This window comes from Ranitomeya imitator, chromosome 6 (assembly GCF_032444005.1).
Source record: "Ranitomeya imitator isolate aRanImi1 chromosome 6, aRanImi1.pri, whole genome shotgun sequence".
NCBI lineage: Eukaryota > Metazoa > Chordata > Amphibia > Anura > Dendrobatidae > Ranitomeya > Ranitomeya imitator.
In genome coordinates, this window is record NC_091287.1 from 464,902,763 (window position 1) to 464,922,246 (window position 19,484).

Sequence of the window (19,484 nt, forward strand, 5' to 3'; positions counted from 1 at the left end):
ACCCTGGCATAAAGCCAGCAGATTTTTCTCAGCTTGATCCACTGAATTAGGCTCATCGTAAAGCAATCCCAGCGCCTGGAAAAATGCATCAACATTACTCAATGCAGAATCTCCTGGTGCAAGAGAAAACGCCCAGTCCTGTGGGTCGCCGCGCAAAAAAGAAATAATAATCAAAACCTGTTGAATAGGATTACCAGAAGAATGAGGTTTCAAGGCCAAAAATAGCTTACAATTATTTCTGAAGCTCAGGAACTTAGTTCTGTCACCAAAAAACAAATCAGGAATCGGAATTCTTGGTTCTAGCATCGATTTCTGATCAATAGTATCTTGAATCTTTTGTACATTTACAACGAGATTATCCATTGAGGAGCACAGAGCCTGAATATCCATGTCCACAGCTGTGTCCTGAAGCACTCTAATGTCTAGGGGAAAAAAAAGACTGAAGACAGAGCTAAGAAAAAAAAATGATGTCAGGATTTCTTTTTTCCCTCTATTGGAAATCATTGAAAGGCTCCTTGTACTGTTATGGCTGGCAATCAGGCAACACAGCGTGCAGTAATCAGCGCACATACAGAGATCTGGCAATAACCCAAAACAATAGGACGAGCTCTGAGACGTGGAATCTCTGTAGACTGCAGTACCTGATCTATCCTCACACAACTGGAAGCAGCAGTGGATTGCGCCTATCCACTACCTATGCAACTCGGCACTGCCTGAGGAGCTGACTAGCCTGAAGATAGAAATACAAGCCTGACTTACCTCAGAGAAATACCCCAAAGGAATAGGCAGCCCCCACATATAATGACTGTTAGCAAGATGAAAAGACAAACGTAGGAATGAAATAGATTCAGCAAAGTGAGGCCCGATATTCTAGACAGAGCGAGGATAGCAAAGAGAACTATGCAGTCTACAAAAAACCCTAAAACGAAAACCACGCAAAGGGGCAAAAAGACCCACCGTGCCGAACTAACAGCACGGCGGTGCACCCCTTTGCTTCTCAGAGCTTCCAGCAAAAGATAATAACAAGCTGGACAGAAAAAACAGAAAACAAACTAGAAGCACTTATCTAGCAGAGCAGCAGGCCCAAGGAAAGATGCAGTAGCTCAGATCCAACACTGGAACATTGACAAGGAGCAAGGAAGACAGACTCAGGTGGAGCTAAATAGCAAGGCAGCCAACGAGCTCACCAAAACACCTGAGGGAGGAAGCCCAGAGACTGCAATACCACTTGTGACCACAGAAGTGAACTCAGCCACAGAATTCACAACAGCAGACATGCACACACATACAGTACGCAGACATGCACACACAGTACACAGACATGCACAAACATACAGTACACAGACATGCACACACATACAGTATGCAGACATGCACACACACACAGTACGCAGACATGCACACACAGTACTCAGACATGCACAAACATACAATAAGCAGACATGCACACACACAGTACGCAGTTATGCACACACACAGTATGCAGACATGCACACACATACAGTACGCAGACATGCACACACACAGTACACAGACATGCACACACACAGTACGCAGACATGCACACACAGTACGCAGACATGCACACACACAGTACTCAGACATGCACACACACAGTACGCAGACCTGCACACACAGTTCGCAGACATGCACACACACACAATATGCAGACATGCACAGCACACATATACAGTAAAATACGCAGATATACACATACAATACGCAGACATGCGCACACACACAATACGCAGATATGTACATACCTATATTTGAAGACAAATACACAAAAATACATAAATACATACAGTCATACACACTGATATACAAACAGATATGCACATCATACAGGCATACACAGACAGACACAAGCCTCACTCACCTCACCCTGGTTTGTCGCTCATTAGGCTGCTCTGGCATGTGGCTATGGAGGGCGCACTGTTTGATGGCAGTCAGATATGGCCGCACACAGTGCACTCTGCAGCTGTGTCTGCTACTAAATGATGCGGTTGGGCCGGCACTGTGCCTTTAACTTTGCTTGTGTGTCTGCCCGGCCGCATCATTACTACAGCTGCAGAGTGCACTGTGCACGACCATGTTTGTTTAAGTGACGGCTGAGCTCAAGTAGTGTCGGAGCTGCTGGGGGAGCAGCCAGGGCTCCCTGGTGACCCGGCCACCAGTGGGTCCCCCAATTGTTCAGGGCCCCGGCAGTTGCCCAGGTACACTGGGTGTTGACGCCGGCCCCGCATGCATGGACGATTCATGGTCAAGAAAATAAATGCACTTCTCCATTCTCAAAGAGAGTATGTAATAGTATGCAGGTACTGAGTGTGCCACCATGGAACAGACAGACCAACAGTTGAGGGGCTTATTAACAGGAATCAGGTTCTCCTCGCAGGGAGGAAGCAGTGGAAAATAACTAACAAAATAACAGTTCAAAAATATGGGAGTCAAACAGTGTAACAGTAGAAAACGGAATTTCTTGGGAAAAACACTTATCAGTCTGATGAGGACTTGCTTGAAGGGTCGTCTTCTCCAACATAGGTGCCGAGATGCAGCGGCACTTGTCGTCCCTCTGTTGTCCGTGGGCTGAGTAGTCTGTATGAACCCGCTGCCTGCGGTTTCGAGAGTTAATGTGATATACAATGGCTCTGAGTCTTTAACTTTTACAGCACAGCCAATCCTGGGAAAACGATGGTCAGTCTATTATTAAGTCTTTCAACAGGAATCAAGGGCTCTGCACTGGTACCGTGGGTACCAGGGGTCACAGTCTCTGCACGGGCCACTGTCTCCGCACGGGTGTCAAAGCGCCACTCTCCAGTCACAGCAGAGTCTGATTTCATGTACTCACAAGATGCAGTCTTTTTGGGTGATCTCCCTCTATTTGTCCTCTGACTGGGAGCTCTCTCTTTCCCGGAGTGCAGCTGCATCCTGCTCTGACCGCTGCTCTGACCGCTGCTCATGCTGCTCTGACCCTTGCGCACGCACCTTTCCCGCTCTCTGCCTGGCTTCCTTCCTGTTCCAGTCTCTAAGTCTGCCCCATGGGAAATCTGTAGCACAGCTCAATGGTTCCAGGCATGGAGCCGAGGAGGTAACCGCCCCCCGACTCTTCTTGTCCTTCAATTCCTTACAGGTACACTGGAAGGACAAAAAAATAAAGATGCCAAATAAGCTTAACAACTGGGTGTGAGATTTGTCCTTACAAAATGGAAATGGGGTGCACTTTATTTAGACAAAATAGGTCATGGGCATAACACTGCTTAGCTTATCTTTAACCCCTTCATGACCCAGCCTATTTTGACCTTAAAGACCTTGCCGTTTTTTGCAATTCTGACCAGTGTCCCTTTATGAGGTAATAACTCAGGAACGCTTCAACGGATCCTAGCGGTTCTGAGATCGTTTTTTCGTGACATATTGGGCTTCATGTTAGTGGTAAATTTAGGTCAATAAATTATGCGTTTATTTGTGATAAAAACGGAAATTTGGCGAAAATTTTGAAAATTTCGCAATTTTCACATTTTGAATTGTTATTCTGTTAAACCAGAGAGATATGTGACACAAAATAGTTAATAAATAACATTTCCCACATGTTTACTTTACATCAGCACAATTTTGGAAACAAAATTTTTTTTTGTTAGGAAGTTATAAGGGTTAAAATTTGACCAGCGATTTGTCATTTTTACAACGAAATTTACAAAACCATTTTTTTTAGGGACCACCTCACATTTGAAGTCAGTTTGAGGGGTCTATATGGCTGAAAATACCCAAAAGTGACACCATTCTAAAAACTGCACCCCTCAAGGTACTCAAAACCACATACAAGAAGTTTATTAACCCTTCAGGTGCTTCACAGCAGCAGAAGCAACAAGGAAGGAAAAAATGAACATTTAACTTTTTAGTCACAAAAATTATCTTTTAGCAACAATTTTTTTATTTTTCCAATGGTAAAAGGAGAAACTGAACCACGAAAGTTGTTGTCCAATTTGTCCTGAGTACGTTGATACCTCATATGTGGGGGTAAACCACTGTTTGGGCGCACGGCAGGGCTTGGAAGGGAAGGAGCGCCATTTGACTTTTTGAATCAAAAATTGGCTCCACTCTTTAGCGGACACCATGTCACGTTTGGAGAGCACCCGTGTGCCTAAAAATTGGAGCTCCCCCACAAGTGACCCCATTTTGGAAACTAGACGCCCCAATGAACTTATCTAGATGCATAGTGAGCACTTTGAACCCCCAGGTGCTTCACAAATTGATCCGTAAAAATGAAAAAGTACTTTTTTTTCACAAAAAAATTCTTTTAGCCTCAATTTTTTCATTTTCACATGGGCAACAGGATAAAATGGATCCTAAAATGTGTTGGGCAATTTCTCCTGAGTACACCAATACCTCACATGTGGGGGTAAACCACTGTTTGGGCACATGGTAAGGCTCGGAAGGGAAGGAGCGCCATTTGACTTTTTGAATGAAAAATTATTTCCATCGTTAGCGGACATCATGTCGCGTTTGGATAGCTCCTGTGTGCCTAAACATTGGCGCTCCCCCACAAGTGACCCCATTTTGGAAACTAGACCCCCCAAGGAACTTATTTAGATGCCTAGTGAGCACTTTAAACCCTCAGATGCTTCACAAATTGATCTGTAAAAATGAAAAAGTACTTTTTTTTCACAAAAAAATTCTTTTCGCCTCAATTTTTTCATTTTCACATGGGCAGTAGGATAAAATTGATCATAAAATTTGTTGGGCAATTTCTCCCGAGTACGCCGATACCTCATATGTGGGGGTAAACCACTGTTTGGGCAGTCGGCAGGGCTCGGAAGGGAAGGCGCGCCATTTGACTTATTGAATGGAAAATTAGCTCCAATTGTTAGCGGACACCATGTCGCGTTTGGAGAGCCCCTGTGTGCCTAAACATTGGAGCTCCCCCACAAGTGACCCCATTTTGGAAACTAGACCCCCCAAGGAACTTATCTAGATGCACATTGAGCACTTTAAACCCCCAGGTGCTTCACAGAAGTTTATAACGCAGAGCCATGAAAATAAAAAATAATTTTTCTTTCCTCAAAAATGATTTTTTAGCCTGGAATTTCCTATTTTGCCAAGGATAATAGGAGAAATTGGACCCCAAATATTGTTGTCCAGTTTGTCCTGAGTATGCTGATACCCCATATGTGGGGGTAAACCACTGTTTGGGCGCACGGCAGGGCTCGGAAGGGATGGCATGCCATTTGGCTTTTTAAATGGAAAATTAGCTCCAATCATTAGCGGACACCATGTCACGTTTGGAGAGCCACTGTGTGCCTAAACATTGGAGATCCCCCAGAAATGACCCAATTTTGGAAACTAGACCCCCAAAGGAACAAATCTAGATGTGTGGTGAGGACTTTGAACCCCCAAGTGCTTCACAGAAGTTTATAACGCAGAGCCATGAAAATAAAAAAAAAAATTATTTTCTCAAAAATGATCTTTTAGCCTGCAATTTTTTATTTTCCCAAGGGTAACAGGAGAAATTTGACCCCAAAAGTTGTCCAGTTTCTCCTGAGTACGCTGATACCCCATATGTGGGGGTAAATCACTGTTTGGGCACATGCCGGGGCTCGGAAGTGAAGTAGTGACGTTTTGAAATGCAGACTTTGATGGAATGCTCTGTGGGCGTCACGTTGCGTTTGCAGAGCCCCTGATGTGGCTTAACAGTAGAAACCCCCCACAAGTGACCCCATTTTGGAAACTAGACCCCCAAAGGAACTTATCTAGATGTGTGGTGAGCACTTTGAACCCCCAAGTGCTTCATAGAAGTTTATAATGCAGAGCCGTGAAAATAATAAATACGTTTTCTTTCCTCAAAAATAATTATTTAGCCCAGAATTTTTTATTTTCCCAAGGGTAACAGGAGAAATTGGACCCCAATAGTTGTTGTCCAGTTTCTCCTGAGTACGCTGATACCCCATGTGTGGGGGTAAACCACTGTTTGGGCACACGTCGGGGCTCAGAAGGGAAGTAGTGACTTTTGAAATGCAGACTTTGATGGAATGGTCTGCGGGCGTCACATTGCGTTTGCAGAGCCCCTGGTGTGCCTAAACAGTAGAAACCCCCCACAAGTGACCCCATTTTAGAAACTAGACCCCCCAAGGAACTTATCTAGATATGTGGTGAGCACTTTGAACCCCCAAGTGCTTCACAGACGTTTACAACGCAGAGCCGTGAAAATAAAAAATCATTTTTCTTTCCTCAAAAATGATGTTTTAGCAAGCATTTTTTTAGATTCACAAGAGTAACAGGAGAAATTGGACCCCAGTAATTGTTGCGCAGTTTATCCTGAGTACACTGATACCCCATATGTGGGGGTAAACCACTGTTTGGGCACACTTCAGGGCTCGGAAGTGAGGGAGCACCATTTGACTTTTTGAATACGAGATTGGCTGGAATCAATGGTGGCGCCATGTTGCGTTTGGAGACCCCCTGGTGTGCCTAAACAGTGGTAACCCCTCAATTCTACCTCCAACACTAACCCCCCCACACCCCTAACCCTAATCCCAACTGTAGCCATAACCCTAATCACAACCCTAACCACAACCCTAATTCCGACCCGAACCCTAAGGCAATGTGCCCACGTTGCGGATTCGTGTGAGATATTTCCGCACCATTTTTGAAAAATCCGCGGGTAAAAGGCACTGCGTTTTACCTGCGGATTTTCCGCGGATTTCCAGTGTTTTTTGTGCGGATTTCACCTGCGGATTCCTATTGAGGAACAGGTGTAAAAAGTCGCGGAATCCGCACAAAGAATTGACATGCTGCGGAAAATACAACGCAGCGTTTCCGCGCGGTATTTTCTGCACCATGGGCACAGCGGATTTGGTTTTTCATATGTTTACATGGTACTGTAAACCTGATGGAATACTGCTGCGAATCCGCAGCGGCCAATCCGCAGCCAAATCCGCACCGTGTGAACATAGCCTAATTCTAAAGGTATGTGCACACGCTGCGGAAAACGCTGCAGATCCGCAGCAGTTTCCCATGAGTTTACAGTTCAATGTAAACCTACGGGAAACAAAAATCACTGTACACATGCTGCGGAAAAACTGCACGGAAACGCAGCGGTTTACATTCCGCAGCATGTCACTTCTTTGTGCGGATTCCGCAGCGGTTTTACAACTGCTCAAATAGAAAATCGCAATTGTAAAACCGCAGTGAAATGCGCAGAAAAAAACGCGGTAAATCCACCATAAATCTGCAGCGGTTTAGCACTGCGGATTTATCAAATCCGCAGCGGAAAAATCCGCAGAGGACCAGAATACGTGTGCACATACCGAAACCCTAACCCTAGCCCTAACCCTACCCCTAACCCTAGCCCTACCCCTAACCCTAGCCCTAACCCTAGCCCTAACCCTAGCCCTAACCCTAACCCTAGCCCTAGCCCTACCCCTAGCCCTAACCCTAACCCTACCCCTAACCCTAACCCTAGCCCTAACCCTAACCCTAACCCTACCCCTAACCCTAACCCTAACCCTACCCCTAACCTTAACCCTATTCTAACATTAGTGAAAAAAAAAAATTTTCTTTATTTTTTTATTGTCCCTACCTATGGGGGTGACAAAGGGGGGGGGTCATGTATTATTTTTTTTTTATTTTGATCACTGAGATATAATCTATCTCAGTGATCAAAATGCACTTTGGAACGAATCTGCCGGCCGGCAGATTCGGCGGGCGTACTGCGCATGCGCCCGCCATTTTGGAAGATGGCGGCGCCCAGGGAGAAGACGGACGGGACCCCGGCTGGATCGGTAAGTATGATGGGGTGGGGGGGACCACGGGGGGGGATCGGAGCACGGGGGGGATCGGAGCACGGGGGGGAATCGGAGCACGGCAGGCGTGGAACGGAGCACGGGGGGCGTGGAACGGAGCACGGGGGGCTGGAACGGAGCATGGGGGGGTGGAACGGAGCACGGGGGGTGGATCTGAATGCAGGGGGGGTGATTGGAGCACGGGGGGGTGATTGGAGCACGGGGGGAGCGGACAAGAGCACGGGGGGGAGCGGAGCACTGGATGGAGGGGAGCCGGAGCAGTGTACCGGCCAGATCGGGGGGCTGGGGGGGCGATCGGTGGGGTGGGGTGGGGGCACACTAGTATTTCCAGCCATGGCCAATGATATTGCAGCATCGGCCATGGCTGGATTGTAATATTTCACCCGTTATAATGGGTGAAATATTACAAATCGCTCTGATTGGCAGTTTCACTTTCAACAGCCAATCAGAGCGATCGTAGCCACGAGGGGGTGAAGCCACCCCCCCTGGGCTAAACTACCACTCCCCCTGTCCCTGCAGATCGGGTGAAATGGGAGTTAACCCTTTCACCCGATCTGCAGGGACGCGATCTTTCTGTGACACAGCATATGCGTCACAGGTCGGATTGGCACCGACTTTCATGACGCATACGCTGTGTCACAGGTCGTGAAGGGGTTAAGTATAGACATAATATGAATAAAGCAATATCTATTCAACAAAGGAACATTTGAGTGATGCATTTTTGCATAGACCCACATGTGAACATTTTTTGTGTTACTTCTTCGTAGTGAGCTTTGTCGAATCACCTTTACATGTATGGCCACCTGTCTTAAATGTACAAAAAAAAAGCACCACCTAGGTTATTTCTATTGATGTGGTCCCAATTTGATAGTGCTTAGGGTTGGCCAAATCTTATTATTATTAGACACAACTACTGGCAATATTAATATGAAGGTATCTCAAGATAGAGGACAATTAGTATATTTATGCTATGGTTTTCATAAAAGCAACAGGAAGCAAATCAATGATTTAACACTAATCCATGTAAATTACTGATTATTCAAGGGTTACATGGTATAAATATGTATTAATGGTATTGTTTAAACTTACTATACTATACCATCATACTGCTACTTTGCTAGTCGAGCTAAGAATCATTAAGTGCTTTATAGACCTAATTATAATTAATGACAAAATTCCATCTTTAATGAAAGCGTAGAGGATGCCCCAGGATTTAACCTACAGGACATCATGAGTATATTCTTTAAGAAGCCAGAGGTGAATCTTCCTTATTTGACGTATTAAGTAAAAATTAAGGGGGGAAAAAAGTGAATAATCAGTTAAATTAGGCTCTGTTTACCCTTCATCTAAATACTTCTTCAGGCTAATTAATTATACTAATTATACATTATATTATTAATGAAGATTGCAAAAGAAAAATAAGCAAAAACTTGTTTGTTTGTTTTTTTATATCTCCGAGCTTTTTAGTGTATTTCTTGTCAGTGGAGTCTGTGTATTTTTTTTTTTAAAGATCAGCAAGAGGAGCGAAGGTTTTTGAACCCCTGGTAGAAAAAGACACTGAAAGATGACCAGCCTAGCCCTCGATATACATCTTCCCTCACATTTATCTCCTCCTGACGCTTATAGAGCAGTATTTTCTCCCAGTAAGATTCTACAGGGAACAATTCAAGAATCCAGTGGAGAGTGGAATAAAAAAAAAAAAACACACATAAGCAGCGAGGACAGAAATAACTGCACATTCAAGCTGCACAAAGACAGGTGTGGTGTGGGAATTCCTAGTGTTTGTATTGTCTGATGCTGTGTGTTTGCTGTGGAGAGGGGTGGAGGTCATTATACTGTGGACCTAAAATATGTTTGCTTATGACTGTAAGTAAAAGCCACAACAACTAACAATGATGTCTGCTCTTCTTTCTTAAGTAAATGTAGGTTAATGTACGATGTCTTCTACTATGTTCACCACCTGCCGAGCATCATCACTTTTGGCCTTGCACCGTAAGACTCATATCATTTGAATGCCTTATTTGCTTTCTTAAAATTCTTGCATTTTTTATTCTTTTTATTATTAGAATGTTTTTTTTTATATTTTTCATCATTCTTTATTCCATTTTTATTTCATTTTATCTATTCATTATCATTTCAAGATCTAATTATCATGCTGCTTTCTCCAGTCGTTCATTTAAATGGTCAATATGTCGTGTCGAGTTTTGATACAATTTCCCTATGTTTGTAAAAAAAATTAAAACAGTTATTTTTATGGGAGATTCTATCATTTTTCCGACTGTAATATTTTATGTAGTAAAATGACCTTTAGGCTTAGAATACCTATGGAAGTTTACCGTATAATGTGCTTTTTGCTTTTTTTTTTATTTATGTCTAGCTGAGGTAGATTCCTATTTTGTAAAAATTTACAGCATTGCAGAAAAGTTAATGTTTCGTGGATTAACTACAGTTTAATTCCATCTGCTGATAATGAATTGATAAAAAATGTGATTGCCAATCTTCAGCTCTAATACCGGGTTTGCCGCTGTGATGCTCGACACATAATCTCGGACATGTAACCAAGATTGTGCTTTCTTTTGACAAATGTCACTCAGCATTAGAGCACCAATTTTTCACAGGCGCGTGATCCTACCCATCCAGCTAATTATTTGACTCTCCAAGGTCTATGTTATAAAATGTTGCAGGGCCGATCTTTTCACTTTTCCTAATAAATCGTGTATTTGCTATTTATGAAATTTTGGTATTCTTTTTTTCATCTAAGATTATCATCGCTGCAGTATTTTATCTTTTTTTTCTATCAACGCTTTTTAGAAGGAGCCTCCTCGAACCAGACTGGCAAGCATTGTGAAGAATAAAATGACCTATTTTGTAACCACTCATTGTATTCTATGCATTGCTAAGAAGATAGGATAATCAATTTACCAATAAATACAGGAAAAAAAGCCATAGACTTTGCACATTAAACATTTGTTATAGGTTATTGATTGCTAGACACTGGTCATGTATAAAATAAACACATATGTACTATTATGGCATGAAAGAATCCATATGTAGCATAGAGACTCAAAACAGTACAAATAATGTAGAAAAGAAACTTATAAAATGTTTTTGATTGTTGTTTTTAAAACATCTGTCTTTTGAATGAGTATATGTATATCTACACACACACACATATATACATATATATATATATATATATATACACACATACATACATATGCACACATATACATACAGATATACACACATATATACAGATATACAAACACATATATACATAAATGCACAAACAAATATATATATATATATATACATGCATACATATAAACATACAAACAAACACATATATATAAATATATCTATATACACACATATACACGCATATATATAAATATACAAACACACACATATACACATATATATAAATATATCTATATACACACATATACACGCATATATATAAATATACAAACACACACATATACACATATATATAAATATATCTATATACACACATATGCATGTATATATATATATGTATATTGGTATGCATGTATATGTATATACATATATGTATATGTATATAAATATTTTTGTGAATATATATATATATTAAATATATACATATGTGTGTGTGCGTGTATGTATACATATTTGTGTATATATCTGTGTGTGTATGTATAAATATATAAACACACATTTATATATAAACACACATGCATATATATATTTATATATATATATACACACACATATTCATGTATGTGTAAATATATGTATATATATGCGTGTATATATATGTGTGTGTATATATATGTATATAGGTATAGATATCTCTCTCTATATATACGTTTTATATATATATATGTGTGTATATATGTATATATTTATATATATATATATATGTTACATATATATAGTAAGTGCTTAAAATAGTCTTGAGTACACAAAGTGTTTCAACCATCAAAATTCCTCATTTTATTCTTACAATAACTAAAGTCAGATTCTTATGTCCCCGATATCCATTGGCATTTCTTGATTGCAGAACGGAGATATTTTTTTCCCAGTTTGATTACTTTCCAACAAAAATGTAACCCATTATCTGCTGGAAGAAAAGAAATGATATGCTAAAAAAAAAAAAAATACTGTGTACACTGCTGTGAGGTGAAAAGAGTTAAATCTTTTAATTTTCTTTTTTTTTTTCTCAAATTGGCAAGAGACGTAATTTGGTTTCTTTTTTAGAATAAGCAAACTCAGTCACCACATCATATCATGTAATTGACGTGATTACAGGGCTGCCCACAGTTACTCTTTCTAAATACTTTTGACACGTACGGAACACAGGAAAGAGAAATATATCTATAAATTGAAGCTAAGAAATAGAGGGGGGGAAAAAATGTATATTTTATGTTGTTTATAGAAAGTCATTGGGCTACGCATAGTTTTGCTGGTTTACTTTTGTACAAAACAGATATCAGCAGACCATCAACTTTATGGGATTTTTACATAGTTCCTGATGCAAAAGATTCAGTACAAAAATAAAAAACATGTTTTTTTGTTTTTTTTGAAACAGTAGCCAATATGCCAAAAAGTACAGTTTATGAAAGGCACAAAAGATCCAGAAAATGTTCCATCCAGAATTGACAAAAGGCTTTCGGCCTAATTATTTTTAAGTACAATTCGAGCAGTATCTTCACATGCTCAGCTGCACTGAGTGACACTATTTGTGAAGGCTAGTGTGCTGAAACTGAGCAGGTTGCTGTCAGTTTAAAAATGACTGTAATAAAAGTGACCATGAAGATGGATCTTGTGATTTTGCGTTTCTAATCAGTCATCTGTGAAGAACACTTTTGCTTTGATTCAGCAGACTGGTGACAGCCATGATTGATAGTGCATGAGGATAAAAAAGGTTATTAACTGTCTTCCTATTAAACTCAATGTATCACCCCTTTAGGTGCATCTCATACTTTAAGTTAAAGAACTCAGGTAAGGTCATAGATGGAGCCTAGAAACAATGTATCTGTTTAGCTAGAGAATACCTAGTATTTGGTAAAGCGCGATTAAAGGCGGATGAGCATATTAATGGTGGAAAGTTTCATTAATGAATCTTTAATGGTGCTTTGTGATAGGTTTTGGAGTATAGAAGAATGGAAGAAGAAGATAGGAAGAGCCTAATATTATCACATTAGGAAGAAATTAAATAAAGCGTGGAAATATACTTCAAGTGACATAAGATCATAAAATATTATAAAATGGATTAATGGGAATTTAACAGCTGATTCACCCTACCCAAACCGTGGGCATCATGAATCAAACATTGGCTAAATCATTTCAGCCAGGTATGTTTTTTGTTAAAAAACGTTCAGGGAAAATGTAAACTTAGGTCAAAGAGGGACACTCAGCTGCCCAAGAGGTAAAGAGGCACATATCTACCTCCAAAGCAGGTTAAAGGGAACCTGTCACCCCGAAAATCGCGGGTGAGGTAAGCCCACCGGCATCAGGGGCTTATCTGCAGCATTCTGTAATGCTGTAGATAAGCCCCCGATGTTACCTGAAAGAGGAGAAAAAGACGTTATATTATACTCACCCAGGGGCGGTCCCGCTGCTGGTCAGGTCGGATGGGCGTCTCTGGTCCGCTGCAGCGCCTCCCATCTTCATTACAAGACGTCCTCTTCTGATCTTCAGCCACGGCTCCGGCGCAGGCGTACTTTGCTCTGCCCTGTTGAGGGCAGACAAAGTACTGCAGTGCGCAGGCGCCGGGCCTCTGACCTTTCCGGTGCCTGCGCACTGCAGTACTATCCTCTGCCCTCAAGAGGGCAGAGCAAAGTACGCCTGCGCCGGAGCCGTGGCTGAATATCAGAAGAGGACGTCTTGTAATGAAGATGGGAGGCACCGCAGCGGACCAGAGACGCCCATCCGACCTGACCAGCAGCGGGACCGCCCCTGGGTGAGTATAATATAACGTCTTTTTCTCCTCTTTCAGGTAACATCGGGGGCTTATCTACAGCATTACAGAATGCTGCAGATAAGCCCCTGATGCTGGTGGGCTTACCTCACCCGCGATTTTCGGGGTGACAGGTTCCCTTTAAATTGTGCATTATGATGAACTATTGCAGAGAGTCCATATACTTTTCATGCACAGAGGCCCAATACTGTCTGTGTCCGCCAATGACTTGGGTTATTAGTCCAAAAGGCCTGAAGCTCCTCCATGCCCGGCTTCCCTAGAGTATCAGGTCTGTCTTAATGCACACACATAGGGAAAGACCAGTCGCTCAATGAGAGTGAGGCGGGAAGAAGCTGCCGGGAACTGGCCTCTGGAACTAGCCGCACAAGCAGCATGCTCTTCAGCTGACTCAACGTTTTAGTGCAAAACATACCTGGATGAAATGATGGAGCCAGTGTCTGATGCATGCTGCCAATTTAAGCTCTCAGGTTCACTTTAAAAATATGGTTTTCATGGAGCAATTTATCCAGTTAATTCCACCTATTTGTGAAATAATAGAAATTTCCATGTGTTTTGTTTACTTGACAGACTATAAGAATATTGGACCATTTCCTAGTAAATCTACTGCAGTCATTAAGTGGTCTACACTGATGACAGTAGTTAGTTACTCTTAGGACTTTTGTAATTACCAAGCCAGAGCCATATGGCAGTGTAGCGTAGACATTCATACAACATAAACTCAAGGGTTTAAGCTAATGTATACTTGTAAACCTGTATGATGGCAAACCCTACTATTCTACATACCCATTAGGTAATCTACCAAAATATGTCCAACTGTATGATGGTTCCGTGAATAGGATTGACAATTTTCACCCAAAAATGCGAAGTAAAAATCTGTGTAGTTTTGGGAATGTAGCTTAACACATTGTATGTTTTTACAGTTCGATCAAAATGACTAGGCCAAATTCAATAAGCATCACAGGGACCCATAGCCGGTCATTTTGCTGTTATTGAGGCACTGTTACCTTCAGATTAGGGTACTAACTACCCTGTACAGTAGTAATACGTGTACAGAGATATTTTTTTACAGTGTACCAATAGTGCATCTCTGTCAGGATTTTGGTGTCATGAGGCCTCCACCCCTATTATATCTCCATGAGCAATACTGCCATTGCACCCCCAAATAGTTATAAATAATCTATTTATATAATTACCTTAAATTGTCTGTCATCCACTTCCATCTGGATGTCTTTGAATCCCACAATCCACCGCGCCGCACCAGAAGTACGCCAACCACCATATTGGAATACCCAAGTGATGGGTATTCCAATATGACCCCCACTGGTGGTACCAGGCCCTTGCACAGTTCCACCACAGGGTCATCGCCGGATCCCCGCTGCTGGGACTTCCCCGCCGCAAAACCACCCTCCCGATGCATCGGTTGTCCATCTAGTACTTTTATAAAAGGAAAAAAATGGCAGCCAATATATACCAGCATCACGTGAGGATTTCAAAAGAGAAATGAAGATGAAACTGTAATGTTAGTAGAGTGAAATATTGAAATGCCATAGTAACCCCAAAATACATGTAAATTTGGGTTCAGACCTGGAACTTACTATCCATCACTGGCAGTTGCAGGGTTTTGTATTGACAGGTTGCACTACTCCCTACAGCAGTAAAAAAATATAGTGATATCTACCAGTCTGACAAGAATTCTCAATGAATCCTTGAGAAAAAAAAAAACGTGCATCCTCATAAATATGGAATTATTCAAATAAATCTATGGGTGAGGATTATTGATCTATTCAGCATAGATTCATATTAAAGGGATTGTCTGGCACAAATCGATAACTCTGCAGTCACTCTGTGACTGTAAACTTATGAATCCCCCCAGCGCAAGCACTGTGCGCTATGGGGATTTGCTGGTTTATAAATATGTATTATCTGAGCATGCCCGGGTGTTATCCAAATATCTTGGGCGTGCTCGAATAATATGTTTGAGTCCCCGTGGCTGCATGTTTCACAAGTTAGACAGCCGCAACACATGCAGGGATTGCCTAACAAACAGGCAATGCCTTCACGTGTTGCAGCTGTCTTACAGCCACGAATTAGGCAGCCACGAGGACTCAAACATATTATTCGAGCACGCCGAGATACTCAGATAACACAGATCACTAAATGGAGACATGTCGCAAATCAAATTTACTGATTAGCAAGTTAATGGGTCCTTGAAAAAGCACATAACACTCAGATGCATCCATGTTTCATCAGTATTCTTGCTGTTATTTACTGTTTAATAAGTAGTAGAATCTTGGAATTTTGGGGGGGTTTGCATATGAGAAAAACTGATAAAGCACTTATGGGAAAAAGTCACATACTGATGAAAATGTGATCAAGATTGCAAGAAAAGAATGTACTTGGGCCAAAGCCTCATTCAAACCTCAATGATTATTCTTGTGCACCAAAAATCTCCGTAGTTTAACAATAATAATAATAATAATCTTTATTTTTATATAGAGCTAACATATTCCGCAGCGCTTTACAGTTTCCACACATTTTCATCGCTGTCCCCGATGGGGCTCACAATGCCTGGGTTTCAGCAATGCCTTTTCCCAGAGTGACAGAGTTTCATCAGTTTTAAACATCAGCGTTTGATTCATAAGTTTATCCTGGATGAAAACAAATTGACGAAGGCTTCTCAAGCATACTCTGTGAAAAACATAAAAACTTTTTCACAGAACCATAGAGCTCGTTCATATGAATTTATTTTCAATCTGAGTGCTGTCCATGAAATAACTTTACAGCACTTGGACTAATGCTATTTAATGTGACAGTGGAAATTAGCAATTTTTTTCAATGACCTAAACTGCATGTGAAAAAAATCAAAACATGCACTAATTTCTTCCGTAAATCAGAAGTCTAGGGGTGTGTAAAATTTTTTAGATGTCATTCAAAGCCACACAATCATCAGATATTTACAGATACATTCCAATTCTGTAACATAAAAAACTGTAAATGATTAATGGCTGCTGTAAAAAGTAGATTGTATACGGACAGCTCTGATTGTGTACAGATGACAAGTGAGAAACAAAGCGTCCCACCAGGGCCGGACTGGCCATCTGGTAATTCTAGCAAATGCCGGAAGGGTCTGTCTGGTCGTGGGCCACCTTGTCTGCTATGTTGTTAACAAAATAGGTGTTCTCAAGACACCCATACTGTTAAAAGTTGTGACGGAGGTATCATTAGAAATATTGGTCTTGTAGTAAATCTTGGTTTCCTCCATGCAGGGTAATATTAATAATATGTCCCATCTGATGGTTGAGGATGGAGATAGCATGGGCCTGTGTGATTTCAAATGTCAGGGCTGAATTTCAGCCCCAGTCCGTACCTGCATCCCACTTTTCTTTATGAAACTCTGACCGGTTTTTTTACATGCTCATATAAACCTACCCATTGACAAACATGCGTTGGCTAGTTTAAAGAAGTAAAAACGCGACTTTTGGCCAATATCATGGCTATACATGTTCCCAAAGTCTAATTCACCTAAATAGTACCTTAAAGGGAAACTGTCACTACGTTTGACCCATCTAAACTTTTAATATGGGCATATAGGTTATGCAGTAGCATGTAAAAGTTTGAGTACCTCTGGTCAATATTACTGTTATTGTGAACAGTTAAGCAAGTTGAAGATTAAATATTCTCTAAAAGGCCTTACGTTATAGATGACACATTTCCTTTGTATTTTAGGCAAAAAATATATAAATTGTAATTTTTTACATTTTAAAAAATTACAAATTAGAAAAAGGGCCTATGCACAATTTGGGGCACCCTTGGAGATTTGTGTCCTCAGATAACTTTGACCAAGGTTTCAGACCTTAACCCCTTCATGACCTTGGGATTTTTCGTTTTTCCGTGTTCGTTTTTCACTCTCCTCCTTCCCAGAGCCATAACTTTTTTATTTTCCGTCAATTTGGCCATGTGAGGGCTTATTTTTTGCGGGACGAGTTGTACTTTTGAACGACATCATTGGTTTTAGCATGTCGTGTACTAGAAAACGGGAAAAAAATTCCAAGTGCGGTGAAATTGCAAAAAAAGTGCAATCCCACACTTGTTTTTTGCTTGGCTTTTTTGCTACGTTCACTAAATGCTAAAACTGACCTGCCATTATGATTCTCCAGGTCAGTACGAGTTCATAGACACCTAACATGACTAGGTTATTTTTTATCTAAGTGGTGAAAAAAAAATCCAAACTTTGCTAGAAAAAAAAAAAATTGCGCCATTTTCCGATACTCGTAGACGTTTTTAATGATAGCATTTTGGTGGAGATACGTTCTTTTGATCGCCCGTTATTGCATTTTAATGCAATGTCGCGGCGACCTAAAAAACGTAATTCTGGCGTTTCGAATTTTTTTCTCGCTACGCCGTTTAGCGATCCGGTTAATGCTTTTTTTTAATTGATAGATCGGGTGATTCTGAGCGCGGCGATACCAAATATGTGTAGAATTGATTTTTTTTTACTGATTTACTTTGATTTGGGCGAAAGGGGGGTGATTTAAACTTTTATATTTTTTTTATTTTTTTCACATTTTTTTTAACTTGACGTCATTTCCGGCCGCCCAGCCGGAAGCGGTAGTTAAATGCCGCTGTCTGCGTTTGACAGCGGCATTTAACTAGTTAATAGGTGCGGGCAGATCGCGATTCTGCCCGCGCCTATTACGGGCACGTCAGCTGTTCAAAACAGCTGACATGTCCCGGCTTTGATGCGGGCTCACCGCGGAGCCCTGCATCAAAGCAGGGGATCTGACCTCGGACGTACTATCCCGTCCGAGGTCAGAAAGGGGTTAATTAGCCTGTTATGGTTATGGCTTGTTCACTATCATCATTAGGAAAGGCCAGGTGATGCAAATTTCCCAGCTTTATAAAAACCCAGCTTTCTATAATCTTGTGCCAACAGCAGCCATAGGTTCTTCTAAGCAGCTGCTAAATTTCAGTGAGAGCTGCTCGTCAGAGTGCTAGAGAGGCAAATCAAAACCCTTGCTTTACTGGAAAAAAAAGCCTTCAGAAATATTTAGCAGACTTTGGAGTTGTGGTATAGTGTTCTACTGTTCAGAAACACCTGAACAAATATGGACTTAATAGAAGAGTCATCAGGAGAAAACCTCTCCTTTGTCCTCACCATAAATTTCAGTGTCAGAAGTATGCAAAAGAACATCTAAACAAGCCTGATGCATTTTGGAAACAAGTTCTGTGGACCTATAAGGTTAGAATAGAACTCTTTAGCCACAATGTCAAAGGTACCATGTGTAGAAAAAAGGGCACAGAATTTCAATAAATGGACATCTCACCAACCATTAAGCATGAGGGTGGATCAATCATGCTTTGGGGTTGTGTTGCAGCCAATGGCACGGGGTACATTTCATGGGTAGATAGAAGAATGGATTGAATGAAATTTCAACAAATTCTTGATTCAAACATAACACCATCTGTAAAAAAGCTGAAGTTATAAAGAGGATGGCTTCTACAAATGGTTAATGATCCTAAACACAAGTCAAAATCCACAGTAGGCGACCTTAAAAGGCGCAAGCTGAAGGATTTACATTGGCCCTCACAGTCCCCTCATCTGAACATCATTGAAAATCTGTGGCTAGACCTGAAAATAATAGTGCATGCAAGAAGACTCAGAAATCTCACAGACTTTTCCAAGGAAGAAAAATCACTTAAACAAGAAATGAAAAACTCTTATC